This window comes from Cygnus atratus, chromosome 14, assembly GCF_013377495.2.
Source record: "Cygnus atratus isolate AKBS03 ecotype Queensland, Australia chromosome 14, CAtr_DNAZoo_HiC_assembly, whole genome shotgun sequence".
In the NCBI taxonomy this organism is placed as follows: Eukaryota; Metazoa; Chordata; class Aves; order Anseriformes; family Anatidae; genus Cygnus; species Cygnus atratus.
In genome coordinates, this window is record NC_066375.1 from 9,006,972 (window position 1) to 9,014,198 (window position 7,227).

At 52.1% G+C, this 7,227-nt stretch overlaps 1 protein-coding gene across 1 annotated transcript in view; it reads right to left on the reverse strand.

The window, feature by feature from the left end:
- LOC126913476 (serine protease inhibitor Kazal-type 5-like) overlaps window positions 1–3,725 on the reverse strand; it is a 37,285-nt gene extending 33,560 nt beyond the window's left edge. Inside the window, exon 1 of the mRNA XM_050713592.1 lies at window positions 3,684–3,725. The gene's annotated coding sequence lies outside the window, so the exon portion shown is untranslated. The remainder of the gene's footprint in view (window positions 1–3,683) is intronic.
- Between the last annotated feature and the right edge of the window lie 3,502 nt (window positions 3,726–7,227).

Sequence of the window (7,227 nt, forward strand, 5' to 3'; positions counted from 1 at the left end):
CCTGGGATCTCATTACACCCTCTGCCTCCCACTCTGGGTTGTGTTCCCTTGTTACATCTTGTTTCAAATTAGACTGAAAGCTCTTCATGCCAGCGGCAGTGGCTCCCTGTGGCATCACTGCAGCAAACAGGATTAATAAGCAAGACTAAACACAGCTCTCAAAAGCATCAAAAAAAACAAAGAAGAAACTGAAGAGATATGGGAAAGTGAGTCCCCCTGATCTGAATAAAGAACAGCTCTCCAGATGCTAGAATAACTCCAGGACATCTGTGAACTTGACTTCTCTATGAGTTTCATTTTTCACTTCTAGCCTCAGCATTTACCAGATTAAGTGAACCTAAGTGAAAAGATGCTTTGCATGGTCAGATTCTTGTGCTGTCTTTCATCAGCATAGCTCCAAGATTTAACTAGACTATTCAAATCAGGTCATTTGCATCATAAATGACAGGGCATACTCAGCAAGCAGAGGATATAAGCAATGGAGTGACAAGAAAATAAGCAACCTGTCCCTTGTCAGCAGACAACTGTCCTAGCTCAAGATCTCCCCCCATGAGCATGGCTTTGCAGTGCCTTACTGCACTGACTTCTGCTTTAGGACCTAACTGGAATTAAGCTATCCCTCCCGCAATAATGGCTGTCTGGGGAGGTGCTCTCTCATCAGCTTTCCACCTCTGGCTTAAATCTCACCTAGAGCCCCAGGTGCCGCCCTTCCATTAGAGCACACCTGCCATTTAGGGAACAGTTTGGCCAACACATCCTAGGGGCTTTACACCAACTGAGTAGTTTTTCCTATAGCCCGGAGAGGCTGAGACAAGTAGTGTCCTCTATCAGCTGAACTATGAAGAAAGGCAAGATTTGCCATTGGCCACAGAATGAGTCAATAGTTAGGGTAAGACACAACCTTCCCTTGAGCTGAGCCTGGGGTTCATTCCACTGTCCCCCACCAGCTCCCCAGCCCCACACACTTCTGCTGCTGAGGTCTACGACACCAGCATTGAGGTCTGGGAGAGTTTGCTTTGCACAGCTATTTCACCCTGATGCAGTAGAGATGGGTTTGTCCCTTTTCACTGGACACGATTTCTGTAACAGTGAGCTTTCAGTGACGGGAATTACCAGCCCAGAAATTATAATGCTAATATTTCGGGTGCACAAGAGCATATCAGCTGTCACTGCTTCCCAGGAGCAGACCTACCTCTCCCAGGCCTAGCACCACTGCTGGATTTTGCTTCTGCAGAACTTACTGGCACCAGAAATCAAGCCCCAGAAGCAATTCTGGTGACTTTCTCTAAGCAGGTATAAAGGAATTGCCCAACAGCACTGCTAGTTTCAGAGCAACACTGACAGCATTGCTCTTGCTGGCACCACAGACCTCCAGCAAAGATGGGTCTCTGGGTGGCAGAAGGAGCACAACATGCCCACACAGGTGAGCACATATTCATAGAAGACAACAGCACTAAAACAGAATTGTCATTCCATAGGCAATTTCAAACAAGATGAGCTTTACTCTTTTAATCACCCTCCATCCAACTGGTGCTCAGGTCAACACTTGCAGGCAAAACTTTGCCTTTCCCTGCTGTTACCTCTGCTTGCAGCAGTAGCTACAAAGACCCACAAATGGGAGCACCGTATCTGCATGCCATTTAGCTTGGTACTGCAGCTTTGCTGCTGGGCAGGAGGTTTACACTGGCTGTGTGGAATAGATTTGTCCAGGAACAAAACCATTTTCTGCAGAAAGGGAGGAAGAAGTTAGTTATCTCCTGCCTCCAAGAGCTTTAGAGTAAAGGCACTCATGGCAACTGCAAACAAGTGCTCAGCAGCACTGCAGTAATGTGGTTTAAGCAAAAAAAAAAAGTTTTTGAGCATGGAGCTAAGCAGGCCCCAGGCAGTAATGGGTACATGATGAATAACAAATCCATCCAAAGCATCAAGCATGAGTCAACCCAGATGAAGAGTTCCTCGGTTCCCCTCCCTCCCCACCCCACCCTCCTCAGCACTTTGGCTGTTCCTTGGGAAACCCATATGCATTATGAGGGTGTCCATAAAACAAACAACATTTGGCTGGTTTTTTGAAGAAACCTTGGAGAGCCCAAAACTGGCTGTGTGGGCTGAGTCCTCAGCAGGGTACAGTAACCAAAGCAAAAAAGAAGCCTCCTCCGGGGCTGCTACAGCCTTTGGGATGAGGGAAGTGGAGCAGAAATCTTTGTAGAAAAGCTATTTACATCTGTTTGACCCTTGTAAAACAAGTCCCCAGGCTTTCCCCCATTTAGAGGCATTTGGATGACAGTCTGCAACAGCAGCTGGATCCTTCCAGGGGGAAGGAGTGGTGCAGAGCGGGCATGGGGAACCATGGAGCAGCGGGTGCAGGCGGAGGAGCAGTCCCACCTGCTCTGCAAGGCCAGAGGGGGCTGCCAGCAGGCTCCCTGCAAGGCCCACGGCACCAGCTGCAGTGCCACCTCTTGGCTCTGGTTTGCAGGAGAGGTCAATGAAAGTGAAAGACACTGGCACCCTCCTCCTGGCTCCACGTGGCCAGCCCAACCTCCCCCTTCCCAGACCAGCTGCTTATCTTCTCCCACGCAAGGCCCTTTGATCTGCGTGCCAAGCCCCAGCCTGCTCCAGGAAGGCCGGGCAGCCCAGGTACTGCCGGTGACTGCAGGGCTGCTGCTCAGCTCCGGGCTGCCACAGCTGGGTGGCTCCATGACTGGTCTCCCCTTGGTTTGTCCTAAACACCCAGAGTCCCACAGTTTCACCTGTCCCAGCACTTGCCCTGTCCCACATGCTGGCTGCAGACCCAGGAAAGCCAGTCCCATGAGGTGCAGAGAACAAGAATCCCACACGCTAAGCCCAAGAGAGACCAGGACAAACCCCTCTGCCCTTGCTGAACCCACACAGACACGGGCACAGACACACAGACAAGGGCACAACCCACCCAGCAGCCAGGCACAGCTCTGAGCAGCTCCTGCTGCTGCCTTGAAGCCAGGCTCAGGCAGTCCCCTGCCCCATTGCTACCCAAATCCTCCCCCAGAGACTAACACCATCTCCAATTCTCCCTACATCACCAGAGGGACAAAAGCACAAGCACCGGGCACTACAAACCATGGAGAAATGGGGTGATGGAGGCCAGACTTATGCTGTCCTACATTGCGCAGTCACCCAGCAGCTTTGTGCCATGGAAACTAGACAGCATGGCCCACAAGCAATAGCAGATAAATGCTGGCCCACCACCACATGCACCATCCTTCCAGGAGGAAAGCCTCAAGTCTTCAGTCTCATTCAACACAGGTGTCAGCAGCCAGGTCTGCTGCTGGCTTCTGTCGCTGCTCCCCCATTCTGCAGGATGAAGTCTCACCCTGTCCTCCCCAGAAGAAAAATGCAGTTTGACCCCCTTCTTCCAGTGTGGATGCCCTGGGTACGTGACAATGCCACACCACACAGGGAGGGCTCATACCGAGGGCTGACACACAACCCCCCGGAGCGCTCTGCCCCCAACCCAGAGTCCCAGTTCCCCCTCACTGGGAACGGGACATCGCACCATGGCTGGGGCTCCTGGCCAGGCTCAGCCCCAGCAAGCACCAAGCAAACATCGCCACTGCCTCCTTCAGCTTGTTGAGCAACCACCAGTGGGTGGACACACACCCAGGCTAAGCACAGCTCCAGCACCACCGCCCCCACCCGCCAGGGCTTACCCAGGTCTCCAAACACATTCTTGCTTTGGGTACACCGGTTCTCACACTCCTCCCCGGGAGGGAGCCCACATTGCTCAACCCCTGCCCCACTCCAGTTCCAGTTTCCCCTGCCTTGAACCCGGAACTCGATTTCACTCGTCACAATACATGCTGGCCCTTCTTGCCCACGCAGCCCTGGCCCAAGGACAGGGAGGACAGGGCAGTGCCAGCACTGCAGCAAGGCCCAGCTGCCCCTCACCACGGGGCTGCAGCACCACAGCCTATCCCTGCGAGCCAGGGGCAGATTAGCCTGGAATTTAATGAGAAGGGAAAGGTCTTGGTGTTGCAATTGCCATTCAGATCCCTCTAATCCTTGTGTTTGACTGCTTCTGAACACGGGAAGCACCTGACATCTGAACAACAGAAGTTTTAAGGCTCACAATGCCTTCTCAGCACAGCCTTTACCTCCACATGACACATCTAGCTGTTGCAATCTTGGTTAGCACTCACCTAACCTATTTCAGCTTCAAAGCACTTCACAAACATTAACCAATTAATCCTCTCACCACCCTCAGAGGGAGGTGAGCATCTTTATTTTTATCCATTTCCCCATCAGTGAGAAGGAGAGAGTTCAGAGCCTCTCCCAAGGCCATCCCAGCTGACTCCCAGTGACTGCGGCTCAGCTCCCAGCCCCAGGCTCTGGCCCTCAGATGAGCGCGTGCACCTGGCCTGGTAGAAACGCTACAGCAACAGTCATAAGAGGCTAAGCAGGGCTGTCACTGAGCACCTTTGTTTTCATCCATGCCCCATATGAGTTGGCTTCTTGAGCACCTTCTGTTCATCAATGACTTGGAAGAAAAACAATCCAAGACAAGTGGCACAGAGCTGGCTACCACTTCAGAGCACCTGGGACCAGCTGGCAAACCAGGGGCACACAGGCAAAGAGTGTTTTTAACAGGCTGGTGAAAAGTTCTGCATTTTGCAACAAAAAGCACAGGCCAGTGGGGATGGATCCAGAGCGTGGGGACAAGCTTTGCCATGACTGACACTGGACAGAGCGTGACATGAGCTGCTGGCAGTGCTCAGCATTTGCTGAGAATTGGGGCAGAACATCCCAGCTCTTTCTACGCTCAAAAATTGCATTTATTCCCTCCCAAGTGATTTTCTCCAGCTCAGACAGTTTGGTTTAGGGGACCTCACAATCCTTGCAGTTATTGCTGAGGGCAGAGCGCTGGAAGGGCAGCCAGCCTCCAACTGGAAGACTGCAGGAAATCAGGACATGTCACACCGGTGCGGTGTCAGCTCTCCCGGGGTGGGACACATGTCACCAGGAGTGATGCTCCCCCTCAGAGCCATCCTCTGCATCAGTCAGGATGCAATCAAACACTGCCAGCAAGCAGCACCCACATCCACCAGGTCCATCACACACCTCCAAGGTGTTAACAACCAAAAAAACATTGTCACCTGAAGTATTTCGGTGTTGAAGCCTACATGAAAGCCCTGACATAGGCAGCACCTGCCCCCCCGCAGGTGGTGGGCAGAGATCCCATACAGGTGGATGCTCATGAGGGGAGTAAACATCCAGGTCCCTAATGGCTCTGTGTGACAGGGGCTGGGGAGAGGGAAATCAGCATGCATGCTTGCACAAGGAGGGGATGCCCACCAGAGCCCACCGTCAGAGAACACAATTATATCAGGGGTGTAACAACCCTCTCTGAAGGACCTGCCTGAGCCATGGCAGCGCCCCCGCTCACCCGTGTCAGAGCCAGCAGGGCTGGGAGGTTGCTTTTCCCAGCTCCCTTTCACTCAAGCAGCAACCTCCATCTCCAGGGCTCCCCGCAGCATGCAGTGAAAGTCGCTCTGCTTTTGCAACACCGCTGACCCGGAGCAGAACTCCAGCTCCTCCGCCACTCTGCCAGTGGCAAGAGCCCACAATTGCAGGGCTTACAAGGAAGCGTCAGTTCATTTTTCTCATCGTTTCCAGTGGCTGTGGCCTAGCACTGACTGCCGGCAACTATTCCTTACCATTCATCCTAAGGTCCCAAATTACTCGCTAAATGCTGTAAAGATGTAGGGATCCTAAAGTCTTTAGGATGGAAAGGGGCAGCCTTTAAACAATGCACAGCAACACCAGATCAATAGCTGAAATTATTCCAGCATCTCACTGAAGCAGCAGGAGAATTTCAGGCAGAAGAAACAATTCTCTAAATGCAGTTCTTAGAGGCAGCGGCAGTAGAAACCTTCCTTGTATCACAGATACAATACCGTCCCAAGGGAATGCTTTACTTAGTGTCAAGAATCACTCTGAATACCTGTTAAAACCAGCATATATAATGTGCTTTAAAGGCATTGCTAAGCACAGACCTACAGCCACAGCAACAGCTTTGCAGCCACCTCTGCAGGGTGTCACATCTGCACCAGCCAGAGCTGTGGCTGCCCCCAGTCCTGCAGGAGCACCCCTGGGTGCAGGCACAGCCCAGGGCTTGCTCGCAGCAGACAGTGCCACCTGCTGACACCCTGGCCTGGCCCAGCCCTCCCAGCAGGATGGGTGCAGTGTTTGCTGCCAAGCAGCCCAGGGTTTGGAGTCACTGCCATACCCCTGCACTGCGTGCACCATCCAGGCCACTGCCGTCACGCATGTCTTGCAAGCCCTGTTGCAACAGGCCCTAGGTAGAAACATGTTAAATCTAACCCACATCATCCCTTATTTCCTAGGAACCCACTGTAGCTGACATCAGAGACAGAGGCACAGCCCAAATTCAGCTGTTCCTACAAGGTGGGTAACCCACACACTTCCCCAACCTCCCCTCGGGCCAATATAATGATGCACAATCCCCTTTTCATACAGCAATAAAAGCCAGATCCCTGCACCTCACTGCTGCTTGGCAGGCTGACCTAGACCAGATAATCCCAACCCCGACACAGCCACAGGCCATTCTGTGTGCATCAAGCCTCCTTCCTCACTCAGATCTCAGCAGGACTCCTCTGATCTCCTTGGCACATGTTAGTCCATATAATGAGTTCATCCAACAGTCAAAGCATCTGCATGGCCTCCACTTGCCAACACATCAGCAAAGCTTTTTGCTAGAAGCTTTCCCAGCAAGGCCCATCCACACAATTAAACCTCACGTGCTATTCAAAATCCCAAAGCAGCAGTACCTCTGTATAATATTCTTGGCAGCTCCTTGGGCCATTACCTCTTTCCATGCAAGTGTACAGGACAGGCACTGAGCTGTGGACCACATGCCATCTGGCAAGGCCATCAGCATAGCATGGGATTTGATGCCATATACCAAGACCATTCTTCAGGAAGGGGAAAACAACAGGGAGGGGAGAAGACAACAGATACCTGCCCTGGAAAGCAGCAAGCAACAATTTGAGTGTGATTTCATCTTCCTCCCTGGATGTTTCCCAGCTGTTAACCTTTGTTGCATATCTTTCTTGAACATTTCCATCATCTATTCCCCTTTTGAACCTCTCCCAACATTCTGGGGCACAGAGAGGAACCCAAGCTGCTCAAGAACACTGGGCAACAAGATAACCCCACTCTGTTCTTGCACCACGA